General features: G+C 31.0%; 1 long non-coding RNA gene across 1 annotated transcript; it reads left to right on the plus strand.

Annotated features, from left to right (window-relative positions):
* Positions 1 to 886: 886 nt before the first annotated feature.
* LOC127736598 (uncharacterized) lies at positions 887 to 7,341 on the plus strand. Its single transcript, XR_007999065.1, has 3 exons — positions 887 to 1,056; positions 3,693 to 3,803; positions 4,636 to 7,341. It is a non-coding gene; the product is annotated as an uncharacterized LOC127736598 (long non-coding RNA).
* The last annotated feature ends 9,761 nt before the right edge of the window (positions 7,342 to 17,102 follow it).

A 17,102-nucleotide genomic window follows, 5' to 3' on the forward strand; every position in this document is an offset into this window, starting at 1 on the left:
AAGATGGCCCACATGAATTAAATAGAACATAGGGGTAAAATGCAAGTTTTGTCTATTGTTTTTAAAACCTTTAATAATAGACTAAATTTGACAGAGCAGAAATGTTCAGAATTTTGAGCTCTACCTATTGTCCTTTTACGTCAATACTGTCAAACGATTTCTCATAGAAGTTATTGCCCTTTGATGACATTTTTAACCAAGTGTGTGCGCTTTGCCTTATATCAAATTACAATAGATAGATAGAAACTTAAATAGGCAAAATTGATAAGGAAGACCTACTAACAAGTCAAATTTCCCCGATATAGTAACTAGACTTTCACTCTTTATAGGAGTGATCGCCCTTAAAGAAGAGAGTAAGAATCTAAACGGACTAAATGATCAGTTAAACAATATCAACAAAACAAAGATTTTTGTCATGAACTCTATTCTTGCCTACCATGTTCGAAAGTGGCAGTTGTTGAATATGATTATAGGTAAGCGACACAGGCTCATTAGTTATAGAGTACCTTGATATTTCTATTTGTATTGTCATATGTATCATATGCAAGAAACCAGAGGTTTTCACATAACAGTATTCAATATTATACCTCAAATACATAATCTGTATTTAACTATTGCATATATAAACATATGTGACACCCATTTAGAAGGAAAAACAAAACTTGAGTTCCGGTGAAAGAACAAAAATTTGCTTTCCCATAGAAAAGAGACATAATTTAGACATCTACAAAACAACAGCCTTACAAGTAAGAACCATAGTCCAAGGAAAAATAGTCAGGAAGTGACTAAAAATCTAGATCATCATTCATATGTCCACTATCAGCATGTCACAGAGTGACAAGGCATACATGTATATTTTAATATTCCAAATATTTCAGGGTACAAATTCATCCTTCAACTTAACATCATCTAAAAGCTTTGGAAACTATTATGAGTTGGATTTAATTCACCAATCTGCAGACACACCGCATTGCAATGTGGAAGTGATAGTAAAATGTAAACTCATAAAAGAGTACATCATTTCAAATGAAGATCTCCGGAAATGCTTTTCAAAAGGTATTTACACAAGTATACTGCTTACTATTATGTCAATCAATGGTAGTACAGTAAAGATTATAATTATAACATTCTAATCAATACAAGAATGGTCGAAATGAACTTATTGTTCTTTTTCTCCGTAAAAAACAAAATGTGGTCACTCATGGAAACACAGTATCTTTCCATAATCACTTTTTAATATTTTAAGTGTTTCTTAAAAATGTTTAGAACTGTAATGTTGGAGTTTGACTTTTTTAAATCCGGAAAATGAATTTAATGTTAACAGGTTGACAAAAAAAAAATGATTTGGTAAACAGCATTCTATTGTCATAGTTCGTTGGTCAACTATACAAATCTTTAAACATACTAGTCAAGAAGGGATATAGTGCCGATACTGTTTTCAGATCATTAAAGATGGTATATTTTGGCCTTTACATTGATTCACTTATAGGGTCTTTGCATCGAAAATAAACACGTTTATTCTAAAACCAGTTGTTGGCATGATATGGGTTATGTTCTTCTTATATATTTATGATGGTATGATGCTAAACCCCTAACGGGAGGAATTGTGCTTGACATTGATATGATGAAGACATAATCTTCAGATCAGTTTAATTGAGGTATAGAGCTGGCTTGTAAGTAACTGCTAGTAGTCCTTTGTGAATATATGTATCATTGTGATTTTACTTACTTTCTTTTGTTACCTATTCTGACATCGGACTCGAACTTCTTTTAAACTGAGCTTGACTGTGCGTATTGCTGTGTGTTTATTCTACACTGGCTAGAGCTATAGGGGAGGGTTGAGATCCTACAAAACATGTTTAACCCCGCCGCATTTTTGCGCATGTCCCTAGTCAGGAGCCTCTGGCCTTTGTTAGTCTTGTATGGGTTTTTTTTAATTTAAGTTCATTGTTTCATATGTTTTGGTATTAAGTATGACGTTCATTTTCACTGAACTAGTACACATTTTTATTTAGTGGCCAGCTGAGGCCCACTTCAGGTTGCAGGATTTTCTCGCTGCCTTGAAGACCCATTGGTGGCTTTTGGCTGTTATCTGCGCTTTGGTCGGTTTGTAGTCTATTTGCCATATTCCTTATTTCCATTCTAAATTTTTAATTAGGTCGGTTTCACAAATGCTATTAGTTATGCTAGGTACATGTAGCAGGTGAACTATAATTTGTGTGGAGAATGTGTGTAATATTTAAATGTCTGTCAGTAAGGGTTGATCTGACCTATATCGCATATTTATGGTGCATTGGCCATGATCAATGTTACGAGTTCGTGGTATGGTTTGATTTTCAGCTATATTGTAATTGAAATTTCAACAATTAAATTTTGTACATGCATATAAAAAATAAGGAGATTTGGTATGATTACCAATAAGAGACGAGTATCCATAAGAGTAATTGGGTGTAAATATAAGTAACAGTAGTTTACCTATGTTTAAATCTCAAAAATTGATTAAGAAGACCAAACAAAAAATAAGGGAATCGCATGATCCTCACAAGGAGCTAGGTCGAATGCATAGACAGGTAAAACTGTCAGGTTATACATGCATCAGTGGTCATCCGAATCCAAAATCAGTCAGAATGTCACAATTGGGCAGGGTGCAGTCATTCTTCATCTGAACTTTGTTGGTGGATTGTTTTGTTTTCTTAAAAGTCAATATATAATTTTCTTAAACTTTTAAGGTTTCAGATATTTTGTGTTCTTGAAAAGTTTGTTTAAATGTCATAACGTTCATGCTGCATTTTTAGGGAAACTCCTTGTATATTTCAAATGATGTAAAATAAAAAAAGAGATTATTATGTAATAGTCAAATAACCGAAACGTCATGCTTTTGATGCTTTGTGTTCATTTACTAGTATAAGTTTTTTTGAGTTAATAAGGGGCTAATTAAAAGTAAATTTTAATACTACGGGGTGTGAATGGGGGAGATGGGAAAGTTAATCTTCTGTGACAACAAACGAGGATCTTATTAGAGGAACACAGTAAGGATAAATGTTAACGCATAATTATGTCCACATGCAGAAAATGAAAGAGGACGATCTCCCATTTAATATACTACTGTACCCGATTACATTCATAGTCAATAACGAATGCAAGATTATTTACTAACTATGAAACAAAAATTCTGCTCATAATACTTGCACACTTGTTAACTTTCACCTAGCGATCACCCTTTAAATAGACCATCACACATCAGCGAACGGACCATCACACGTTGGCGCAAACCATCGCCATTCAGCGTGACCACCGCACTTCAGCGTCCCTATCGCACCTCTGAGTCCTACATTTATATGTACTGTATACTATATACATGTACAGCTTATTGAGTGTTAGATTTCATTTTAATTTTGTTTCTGTGACATAAAATGCATTAAAGACTTCCGGTATATTTGCTTCAAATTGAATATTAATAGTAACATTATTCCAAATACAAAAAACTTTTGATACAAATAGGATGATTTGTTTTTCGTGATTGTAACAAACAATGAGAATTTAACTGTATGCACTTGGTTAGCTAACTATCAGCTTAATTGTTCTATATTTGATAAGTTATGTTTAATTCAGAATAATTATATTTATTGTTATTAAAAAATGTGACTGCATAATTCATAATTTCTGCATACATGTTGTGTCAATCTTTTCAGAAAATCCATCCAAAGAATTATACTTTATATTACTGGTTACATTCATTCCCCTTACACTGATTATAATAATTATCTCATTGGTAATCTGTAAAATAAAGAAAACAGAAAATGGTATGTACATTATCAAATGATTATAGAAATTCTTTATGTAGTATCAAATAATATTGCGAAATTTTGCTGGTTGTACTTCATCTGTGAAAGTGAATTATATCACACGATCGTCATTTATCGTCGCTGTTTCTGTTTGATTTTGATAAGTAAGCATTTCGAGTGATTTGATACTTAAATATTAAAATAAGATTTGTGTTCGAGGGATCATATGAAATCTCAAATTATGAACCCTCAAGTATGTCGTGAAGGACATAGTTTCTTATAAATAAACTTTATTCTATAATGAACATTTATTGATCTAATGCCACGTTTCCAAGATGTTATGTTCATAATTTACTGGCCTTGTGAAAATTTTGTAAGTTTATGAAGGTTTCTTGACAATCATTTACGTATAAGACTAATTTCGCCAGAAAATACGTTACATTTTTAATGCAAAACTAATTTCGGATGAATGTACAAACAAGTGAAAAACACTTACTTAAGCTGCCTGGAAAACAGTTTTTAATTCATTGTTTTTCCCTTGTATGAATATTTCATTCAAATGAACAAGTACTCTAATGAATTTTAAGATCAGAATGCATTTAAGTGTTATAGTGTTTAAATCAATATGAAAGTACTCATTAGTGATACACATATTCACTTTCACGATAACTATATTTCTGCACTAAATCCATTGGATATTGGATGTGTACTGAATTAAATTTTTGTCTTGGAGACATGATTTTTATTATTAACTTTTATTGGTTCTGAACTAGATGTCAGTACCCAGTATTTTTCTTAAAGATTTTAAGGAAATATTTTCTGATTTCATTGCTGTTGTTTTTTTTTTTAGCTAAAGAAATCAATAATAAGACGGATACACACCAGAGTGATAGTTATTATATAGAAATCAGAATAGATGAAGAATCTGAAGAGAACGAAAGACTTGAACATCGGTAAAAAGAAAACATCGAAAATCAAAACTTTCCCATTAAGATCCAAAAAATGTGTCAAATACTACCTATGTTTTCGACATGTATAGTAAATGTAGTACACAGCATGCCAAATGAGGGATATTGACTCTGAGATATATATTGAATGTTACCATAAATCGTCGTTATTCAAGAGTGAGCTTTGCCCAGTTGTTAACCCTGTTTTATGCCAACATATTTCTATGATAGTTTCTAGGCTAAAAGCTGAGCTGTTTAATAAATATTTTGGTTATCTTGATCAGATCCATGAATTGACTACGATAAAAAAATGTGTAAAGTTCACTTTTACTTTTAAACAAAGCATTAATAAGAATTTGACACAGTCCAAATAAGTTTCTGTTTTATACAATGTATTGCGTGAACAAGTATTTTGATTTGTATATTATATATTTTTGCTAAATGTACCTTATTACTGTTTGGGTAAATTGAATTCTGTGATTGCAAACTTAACTACATGTTCATATCTGTATTTTATTGAATTGTAATTCGTATGTTATGACCTCAGGGAATATTTGTTTGTTGTTCCTAACTATGTTTACTCTTTTAATCAAACATTTGGTTTTTATTATTATTATATAAAAGAAGTCATTAATAAGTCAGTAGTATGATATTTATTTTTAAAAATGATATAAGTTTAATATATTTGTTAATTCCTATTCATTAATATGCACACTTAAACGTGTGTTGTGCTGTGTCTTATATTGTTGATCTCATTGTACTAAAAATTTCATGTTTGGTTTAAAAAAGGAAATGTCAGATATTGTTTTTTTTTTTATTTTTGGTGGTTTTTTTTTTTTTTATCTCATTGAATTATATTTGCAAACAGTAAACATCTGCATTCCGGAATAAAGTTTATAAAAGATTTCACTGAAAACAGTGTTTAATTATTTAGAATTTACCACAGCTTGTAGATTGCATTAAATTATCTTTTAATTGACATTTTCATTTGCTCAATTCTCAGGTGACTATTTTGCATATTATTCATGGAAAATAATGTGTTAACTCACACAACTAGTTACCTTGAATAAGTTTTGTAAATTATGTTGGTGTGTTTTGTTTTAAGCACCACTTATTACGTATACGTTTTAGTTTATGTCTCGCCTACGACGAAAACCGCAGAATGCGAGACATAGGGATTACTATCCTGCGGCGGTGTTGTAACTAGTTTTGGATCAAGTTTATATATTTCATTAAGTAAAAGACCTATATGCATCACATCTTGTATGCAGATACCTTTTGTTACAAAATGTCCGTCTGTTATATGTACATGGTCTTTGACCACATTTTCATTGTGCACCGACTGCATGTAAAATTTAAAAGTTGTTTAGTCATGTGAATTTTGCACGTTCTATGAGTGATAGGACAACCATATTTGGTTGATAAGTTCCTTGCAATGTATACATGTCTGTCACACAAGGATCAGCTGACCGCGACCACATGTCATGGATCACTCTTGAAGATTAAAATTATGTGATGATATCCGTATCTCAGATACTATAAGCAGTTAGGTCAACTGTATATGGTGTATGGAATTACTGTAATGAGTACATGTCAGTCTTGCATGTATCATCCGACATTGACCTCATTTTCATGGATCATTAGTCAATGTTCAGTTTTCACAGTTTGGTTTGTTTCTTTGATACTAAAAGCAAAAGGTCAACTATATTTGGTGTGTTACATGATTTTAAGGTATACATGTATGTCTTCCAGGGTTTGTCGGACCTTTACATAATTGTAATCGACCAATGATTATGTTACAATTGTTCGATACTTGCAGTACAAATTTTGTTTAAAAACTTTAAACATTAAATCAATCATGGTCAGCACAGCAGGCGAGACTTTTCAGCATGTGCACTTTTTTCATATTTGTATCTAGATTGCCTTAAAGAGAAATATCATCTAGTGCACATTGATTTCTTTATATCATTTTTCAATTAGCAACACATACATTTAGTTATAAAACTACAGAGAAAAAAATAATAGATTAATTGGGATAACTGATGTGAATTGTAGTGTATGCTTTCCATACATTATGCAAGCCCCATCCGAAATTGAAACGATGTTTATTCGGTCTTTTTTTTTATTAGAACATATGACAGGTTTACATCTAAGAAATTGGGTTATATTTGCTGTTGATAATTTGAATAACTGCATAAATCTCTTCTCTCAAAATGACGTTTTTGTTATAATAGAAAAATGCAGAATATTTGGTATCCATCAATGACACAAAATCAGTACATGCACAGCATAAAACACACAAAAATCATTTGTCCCATTATGCTGCAACGCATTGTTATATTTTGAAGTATCAACTTTCAATAAGGATAATCAAAAGTTAGTGAAGTAACCAATTTGATATTTTCCACTAGTTATTACTGTTAGATATGTTACTTAACAATTATTGAAGATTTAAATGAAAAGAACACTTTATAAATGTGTGCTTCCCTTAATTTTCTATATTCACACATTATACTTATGATACAAGATGTATGTATATTTTGTAAATCTTATATTTTGTATGTATATAAATATATGTATATAATTTGAACATGAGCACGTATAAATAGTTTTGCATTATTGTGATTATTTGTAATTTTATAATGATAAATTGTTATTATTAAATGTAACAAAAAAAATTAATATTTGTCAGATTTGGTTAGTTATAGTCTCACAATTATCAGAAAGGTTACTACATACTTACAATTCAGTAATAAATAAACAGATAAAAATAGTAAACATCTGTTTGTAACATTTTAAGAATTTTTATATAAATTGTTTATTCATACAATGATAAACAAAGTAAATATTGAAAAAGAAATAATAATCTTCTTGTTAACTTCAATAATATATTGTATTCGTAAAATGTTATGACAATGTCGTGAAGTAATATATGTTGACCCTGTCCGGAAAGTCTTACTAATTGATTTTCAGATTGGATCCGACATAAAAGTATAATGAAAATGGACACGCATAAAATCACACTTACACAACACTCTAAGTGCAACATTGTCCTTATCAAATCAATACATATCGGTGAAATGAAAAGATGCCATATAATACTATGAATAGAGTTTGTGAAACTTCTAACTTATTCAGTTTTACAAGAATTGTGGATTTTAAAAACAATAATATCCGTCAACGCCAATTTTCATGTCGGTTTCAAGTTTACCAGATCATGTGATAACGGTTATTACAGCCACTAGGGTTCAATGCACCCAGCATGCAGACTCTTGTAATAGATATTATTAAATGACGTATATTTAATCACTTTTCTTTTGACCACTGAGTAGTCTGTGCTTTGTCAAAATGAGTTTTGATGCAGCTTTCTACTTTTAAAACTTTTTAGTCTAAAAAATGGAAGTATTGTGTGGCGATTTTAATCTGATTTTAAGTTTTTAATGGTGCATATTTTGTCTAGGAGACAGCAATTGTAGTTGTATATGTATATACTCATAAAGTGTCCAGAAAATCAACATAACAATGTTAAAGTATATCCTATTCTGTACTTCCTCCCCTACCGGAGACTGGAACTTGTTCTTTTCACTTCTACCTTCTACAGAAACACCGCCTACCATTGCTCTGACACCTTATCCCTCTCACTAAATCTGACTTGTTTAATATAAGATCCAGTTATCGTGTATTTATCCAGTCGTTGAATTATACACGCTCGATTAAATATCGATGCTTCACGCATCAATTGATAACAGGAGATAAAGATACACATGGAAAATCACAAGAATTAACAGACAACTGATAAATTAATGGATCAAAAGAAAACATTATACAAAAATAATAGTGTGTCCGACGACCCCGCCTTTCAGCAAGCATAGTCGACATGGCTATTAATAGAACATAGAGGTAAAATGCAAGTTTTTTTTTGTCTATTATTTTAAAAACTGCTGTAGATAGAGAAAATCTGGGTGGACAAAAATGTTCAGAATGATGAATTGAGATTGCTTCAAAACTGTAAGTTGTCTTTTGGATTTATTGTCCACGTTATCTTCAAAAACTATAATAGAGAGACAGAAACTTTATATGGCAAAAATGGACAGCAAAGCATGGATGTAATCATCACTTGACTCCTTATTAGAGTTATTGTCCTTTAATGGCGACTTTTATCATTTTTCTGTCTTATATCTTTCTGCCTGTTAAACGAATTTTAAAATTTGTATCTTTGACATTTATATGCAAATACAAATACGGATACAGATCCAATACACCTTATAGCCATTACTGGTTATAACAAAGGTTCCCGTAAAATTTTTACGTCATAATAGAAAACATCTGACGCAACAAAGGAAAAGTGAATGCTGTATGACGTCAATAGTTCAAGAGGCGCAGATGCTCGGGTCAAACGGCGCATATTCCCAAATAGCGATAAGATCTATGGATTTTTATTAGAGAAAAGAAATTACAACGTGTTATCAAATCCGAAATATTTTTTTTGCACTATACATGTTTTATTTCAAAGTTAACAGCATTCATGAAATATAGCTATTTATGGCTATCTAATAATAAAAAGGATTATCAAGAAAATATCTTGTATCAGAAGGAGCTAAAATCTTCTTATCAGATCTTCACCACAAATCTTATGAAACAGACATCATCCAGAAGCTTTATCTTTTTTTATTAACCTTTGTTCCATTTGCTGGACGTGTCTTAAAAGATCTTAAAACTTCTTCTTCTATCATATTTATGTTGTATGTGTATGAAAAAGTCTCATTAAAAGCGCTTCTAACTGAAAATTATAAGAAGCTAGATATGTCCCTTAACATCAGGGACCAGCCAATAAAGTAATATAATCCAGTACCAAGCAAAGTTATCGAATCTTTTAATGACTGAAATAGTTGCATTTGAAAAGGGTTCATCCCAAATTTGTACATTTTTTTCACTGCAATTGTGTCAGGTAAAATGCAGTAAAATCCCGCTTTTCAAGTCCATTCGCATCGATTTAGACGATCCGGTACATAGTAAATTTGCTGGTTGGTCCTTTTTATAGACTTCTATATATATATATATATATATATATTGAGGTAAATTGTATGGCCTTCCAAATACCGTTTCGATTCCTAACATCGATGAAGAAACATTAATTATCGAAATTATGACGTTACAAGCCGTTTGTACAAACAGAAATGTGCAGATCTGGAAGGTTTTTTAATAGACAAGAAGAAAAGAAAGAAAAAAGAAAGAAATTTCCCAATTAGGAACATTTTTGGTCGGTGCTAGAAGAATTTGTATCCGGAGGAGTTATTTCACAAACAATCATCCACAGTTACAGAATGGCAAACCTTTTATCCCGCTGACGTATAGACTTTCAACCAAATTCAACTTTGTCGGCTTGGGACAAGACTAAATGTCATTAATGTTATCAACTATAGGTTACCGTTTGGCTAACTCCGCAGATAGTATTCTATAAAGACCAAAGGGTATAAAAACGACCAGTGTAAAACAATTAAAACTAGAAAAGTAACGGATTGATTTATATACAAAACAAAAAACCAAAAACAAAAACAAAAAAACAAAAAACAAATAAGAAGATGTGTTGTAATTGTCACTGAAACAACTATCCATCAAAGACCAGATGTCGTTAATGTATGCACCTAATAACATTATGACCTTCGACTTGGAGCCTTGGTTCTAGTCGCATAGCAAGCTATATAGGACACCGCAATGACTAGTGTAAAACAATTCAAAATAGAAAGACAACGGCATGATTTATTAACAATTCAATAGACGAAAAACTATTCCCTGAACCCCATTCCCGTTACCATCGCACTTAAGAGTCCTACATATATAATACACATCTAAAATTCAACCCATTAATAGCCGAGAGGTTTCATCAATATGATGACAGGCACACATAACAGAATTCAGTTAGAGGTAAGTTTTTAAATTAATTCCTTTAGTGAACAGAAATCAGTAAATTAGCCAATTCAAACTTACTGAAATAAGGCACACAACGGAAACAACGGAATATAATTTGATGAGTTCATTTAATATTCCAGAAAACGAATCCACGGTCAACGTATAAGCTAACGGCAATAGTTAATTTTTTCTAAAACATACATTTTGAGTTGAATAGACATGTAACAGCCTTAAAAATAATATATAAAAAAATAATCGTTTTATTTATAACAGAAATTTGTAGTATCATGTGTACATAAACAATATTTATTCAAGCATATTATGCAACAATAGGTGTACGTATTCAAATCCAACCAATATCAATATATTTGCAGTAAATAAATTGCAAAAATATTAGAACGAAAGTTTTAATGCAGTCATACACGATTTCGCCATTTCATATTAGATTAAAAATAACATTTAATAAATTTCGTGTATCCGACGTTCTTTTTTGTACTCATCTTTATCGTTTGTATTTTCAAATTTCCGTATTGTCAATATGCTATTTAGGAAGAATTAAAAAAAAACACATTTCAACAGATTGGTGTGATGAGGTGATATTTCCTGTTTCCTTTTTGCATTAATTATTTCAACATATATGTTAGGAAATATACAAAGAAATACTTTTTGAATCTGTACTAGTCTGATGGAATTGAAAACAAATCATGATTGACTTTAGAGGTTAGTTTTTAAATTAAGAATAATAGCTTAAAAGGGTATGTATTCTCTTTTTTCAGACGTTTCATATATGGTCAATTTCCTCATGAAATTTAACATCGTGCATTCAGGCGACATTGCGTGCAAATATACGGCCGGCTCCTGGCGAGTTTTGAACAGCTTTGAAATCATACGAAATATGAAGGTCTTTGTGATATTTTCCAATCGGAAATAAAACCATGAGGAATTGAAAAAAAAAAATAATTGAGATTTTATTTGGTAATGTACTCTCTCTCTCTCTTTCTCTCTAGTTAAAAACGATTAGCAAATGTAAGTATATACACCTTATCATAGATATTTTTTTCTTTGCAGATATGAAGACATTTATTTTGAGACTTCTAATTCTACTCCTTCTTCAGATTTTAGGTATTATATTCATTGAGTTGTAAAATAGTCGGGATCATTAGTGTAGTTAGAATTGCTTGCATTTTTTTTTTAAGAAAAGTTGTTATCGTCGTAAATGTTTGTAAATATGTTTTGCAGTCATCTTTTTGGTAGTTAATTCTTGCGTTGTTCTTGTAATGTGATATATTTGTGAAATCCAAGAATTGAAACTCATTTCTATCGAACATGTAAGATTTCTTCAATGTAGAAATTGGCGAACAGATATTTATGAATGCTATCTTATATAATGAGATCAAATTGTGTTGTCAAAACTTGATAGATAAGGAAAGGCACATTGAAAGCAGCTTTATACAAAAGTTTTCTTTGCATTGTAAAAGTTTGTAAAGAAAAGAAATTAAATTTTAATTAAATCGCTCTAATACAGTTTAACTTGTCAATACATTCCCAATTTTAACAGTTCTTGAATATAATTGCAATGAAGATACTAGTTTAGACATTTTATGTTGAGCAACATATATAGTGCATCTGAGCGATAATTAAATAAATGAAATGTAATATAAAAGTGGTCTTTTTATAACAAATTGGAATGCAAAATAAAAAGATATTATTTATGAGACATAATTTAATGTTCTGTTACAAAGATAAAAAAAACAACACGAATGAGCAAAATTCATGTACTAGCAGTATGTCAATACAAATGACGTAATTGACAATTCACTTAAGTCGCTATATTATTTTGCAATCAAGTGTGTTAATTACAGACTCTGACATATAAAAAGTTTTGAAATCTAAAATACATTTTCTATATATGCATTACATGAAACGTAATAACATAACAATACTTGTGATACTTTTGGATATGTTTGGAAATAAGGTGAACGAAGCGATAAAAATTTTGGTGGTTTCTGTTATTTTGTCTGTTACTTGTTGGCAACAATATTGTCAGTTTCCTTATTTAATTGTAAATCTGTATCCCTTAGTATTTCCTTCTCAGATATAAATCATATGGCATAGATCTGATTTTGAAGGCTGTCTTTGCCTGTAGAAACCTTGAGGCAAACGGGATATAACATCCTAATTTTTACAGGCACTGTGATTTTATTAATTGATCCCGTTAATTAAGATACAATACATTTTAACCTGTTATAATGCTTTATCAATTTTAATGTATAGCTTTATAGTTAAGAACATTTATCGCTAAAGGTCATGTTTATGGGTATAAATCAATTAATTGTAATTGGCTTTGCAATAGCTTTTCAGTAACTGCAAGTACTCCTAGATCGGTAAGTTGTGTCTTTTGTCTTGTTTTGAGTTTTATATTTTCTTATTTTGTGCTTTGTATCGATCTGAAGAGTAAAGCATTTTTCAAATGATTTAAACGTTATGTTTAATGCTATATTGTTACACCACTGTATCAGGTAAAGGGCGGTTGAGAGCTCGCATAAATGGTTTATGCTGCCGCTTAGTGAGTCGCCCAGTCCTCAATCAAGATACGATAATTATTTAGTGGTCGTTGTTTGTTTTCTAGCATGTGTGTTCTTCATTTATTGCGTTAACATAAATCATGTCGTTGGTTCTTGTTTAAATTTTCATGTTTATTTATATTTTACTATACGATGTGAGTTTTGATCATTGTTTAATCTGTGTGGTAAGCAATAGATAGCTAACATTAGCTTCATTTGATGTGAGGCTGATAATTGTCTCATTAGCAATGATACCACATTTTCTCATTTCATTTTAATTTAAGGTTTTTGATTGATATAAATTATCTTCATACACTAATGAGTGCTGAAAGTATCTCGTACCTACTGTTGTAATGATGCCTTTTTCATAACTGTTAAACACATTTGTTCACAGGAATCAAATGCCAAGAAATTTTCAAAGAAAACATGACACTGACCATTAACGATGATGACACAGTTGTTCTCAATTGCACCTGTTTTCGGGAAAATGAAAGTTCATGGAAAGGTCCATCCGATTTCAAATCTGCGCACAATGACACTGTTCTCACGCCGTATTCAGATGGCCTACGAACCAATCCCTTCGTTAATATATCAAATATCCGTATTTATGGTAACTACAACATAGGAATGTGTTACCTTAAGATAATAAACTTTTCTAGAGTCAACAATGGTATATACGAGTGCAGTTATTTCCTATCTGGTAATTTACATATAAGAAGATACCACGTGTTTAGCAGTACAATGAGTAAGTAGCATTTATAATGTGCACAACAGTTGTTGCTTGATTGACCTTTATCTGGTACGGCCGAGAAAAAAAGTATACACACGTACATGTATAGTAAACATTACAAAACATTAAAACCAATAGCCCTTAAAAATAAGATCTGCAATCCGTTATGTCATAACTTCAAACACTGTAGTTCGGATATTTTCAGACGAATACAGTTTTGGGAGCTCATCAACTTTCCAAGAAAAGAAATTTTAATTTAAGATACTATTTTTATCTGCTGCTGTTAAATGTTGTCTTTCCTGCTACTTTTGTGAAAAAAAAATATAAGTTATATATAGAATTTGCTGAAATTTGTATTAAGATATTTTAAGTGATCTTAGAAAAGCGTTTTTCTATACAGTAACAAAAACAAAAAATGCAGAAAGTCTCTGCGTTCATCACATTTCTAATTTTTCAATAGCCAGCTAAAATTAACATATCAGAGAAAAACCACAGCATAAAAACACTACTATGTCTAAAATTGAGAATGGAAATGGGGAATGTGTCAAAGAGACAACAACCCGACCAAAGAGCAGACAACTACTATTTTTACTTATATTTTAAACCAACCGGAAACTTAGTCAAAAAAGTGTTTGTACTGTCACCTTATTTTGTTTTTTTTTTCAATAACAGGAATGATCATTGACAGTAACATATCAGAATTTGTTTTTAAAATAGTCGCTCCCTTACAAACAACAATGAGTGCACGCCGGCATAAAGCAAAACGGATCGAAAGCAACGGAAACAAACAAAAGTACTAGTGTCGGACGAAAAGCAAAATTATCGGACAAAAAGCAAAACGGACCGAAAGCAACGGTCAAAAAGCAAAAGTGTCGGACAAAAAACAAAATTATCGGACAAAAGGCAAAAGCAGACAAAAAGCAAATCCCGGACCAAAAGCACCGTATCACACACCTGGTACACTATGAAATCTCAACCAAATTAACAAGCGAAAAAACCTTCCTGTTAAAATATAAGCTTTTCTGATTAAAAATAGAAAAAGTATATATAGGTTAGTCGACTCTTCATTAATTTATTGTCAATCTGTGCCTATGTAACTTAAAATGACATCGACATGTTTTTCTCCCCTTAGTTCCGATAGCAGAGTCAGTTATTTGACAATATGACATTGAGATCATCAATAAATCTAACGTATATATCAGTATATTGATGTCATTCTTAATCAATATAAACGTATCAAATCTATTTTTTTACGAATACAATTTTATTAAGGTAAATATGTCATAAAGTATGTCAGATTGAGATTGTCTTGTATCAGTTGGGATATTCTGAAACATGAATACGGATTTAATGAAGTCGAATTATTCACTTGCAAGTGAATGATTCATCAGCGATATTTCTTTGCTTACTTTGACAAAGTTGAACTAAAATGGCTGCTAAAAACGAATGATTATTATTAATATAAATGATTGAACCAAATGAAAGCATATTCTATTTTTTTCATATTTCGTAGCTAGTGCTCCTTTAAGCAACCTTATATGCTAAACACATCAATGTCATTTGAATACATTGAATTAAAAAAAGAGAGGTGAACAATAATAAATGGTCATTCAGGAGCTGACATGTCAGTAACTGCTAGTATTTCTTTGTTAATTTTTGTATTATTGTCATTTTGCTTAGTTTCTTTTGTTACCTATTCTGACCTCGGACTCGGACTTCTTTTAAACTGAGTTTGACTGTACGTGTTGTTGTGTGTTTGTTTTTTCGACATTAGCTAGAGGTATAGGGAGAGGTTGAGAGTTCACAAAACATGTTTAACCCTGCCGCATGTTTGCGCTTGTCCTAAGTCAGGAGCCTCTGGTTTTTGTTAGTCTTGTAGGATTTTAAAATTTAGTTCATTCATATGTTTTTGAGTTTGGTATGGCCTTACTTAACTAGTACACATTTGTGTTTAGGAGCCAGCTGAAGCACGCCTTCGAATGCGGGATTTTTTCGATGTGTTAAAGACCCATTGGTGGCCTTCGGCTGATTTGCTCTTTGTTTGAGCTGTTGTCTCTTTGACACATTCCACATTTCCATTCTCAATTGTATTATTCAAACTCATAAGTAATATAATAATAAGTGAACAATTTAAAAGTATGCAATATTGAATGAACATATGCAAACAGAAAGCACAATAGTCTAACTCTTGAGAATGATGTGTACTTTAATCTGATTTTTTAAAATTTTTAAGAAGAAAATAAACTTACCAAATAAACATTTATTCAAACTTCAAACTTATAATCGAGATGTCTTTTTTTTAATGCCAAGTTTTGTGTTGTATCTGTTATTTGCTTGGTGGATAAAATAAAGTAAAATTGTATTGATTGTATTAACAGAAATGAACCTAATTTTACCTGATTCGATTTGTAATAAAAGTATAGCTGTACCAATAAGAAAATAATACTTGATAAAATATTGAGCACTTTTGAGTAGTGTATCCTTTTAAATAATGTAAAGTTTATTACTGTTTACTTTTTAATATTAATTACTTTAAATATTGTGTACTTTAAATATTGATTACTTTAAACTATGGTATACTTTTTAATAATGTATACCTTAATATCATTCAACAAGTGCATCAAACATTATATTACAGAACCCCCGACCAATTTGAAAATAGTAAATGCTGCAGAGAACAACATAACATATGGGAAAGAGGGTGTTCGGATAGAGTTGACATGCACTGTTAAAATTGGTATACCAGCAGCAACCTTAATATGGAGTAAAAAGGGTCGGACTGTAGCAAATGGTAGTAATGATATTTTGTTGTATCGATTTATACCAACAAGATCCGATCATATGCAAAACATCACATGTTATGCCTTAAGCGATTTGTTGACATCTCCATTGTCCCAGACAATACTCTTAGATATACAATGTAAGTTAAGGACTAAACTTAAGAAGAAAATGATCAACTTTGTATTCTCTACAAAACGATTGTTGACCTTTTTTTGATATTTTTACATAAAAAATTTCGAGACAATTCAGAATCAATACAAAGATTGCAGCTGGTATTAGATGGTCACAACATCGATGCAAACAAGTAAAAGTCTTGAGCAGCAGTATATGTACTCGACCGTTCTGGATAAGTCTGAATTTTACTGGAAATTGTATGATTTTTAAA

Source organism: Mytilus californianus, unplaced genomic scaffold (assembly GCF_021869535.1).
Source record: "Mytilus californianus isolate M0D057914Y unplaced genomic scaffold, xbMytCali1.0.p SCAF_34, whole genome shotgun sequence".
Classification (NCBI taxonomy): Eukaryota; Metazoa; Mollusca; class Bivalvia; order Mytilida; family Mytilidae; genus Mytilus; species Mytilus californianus.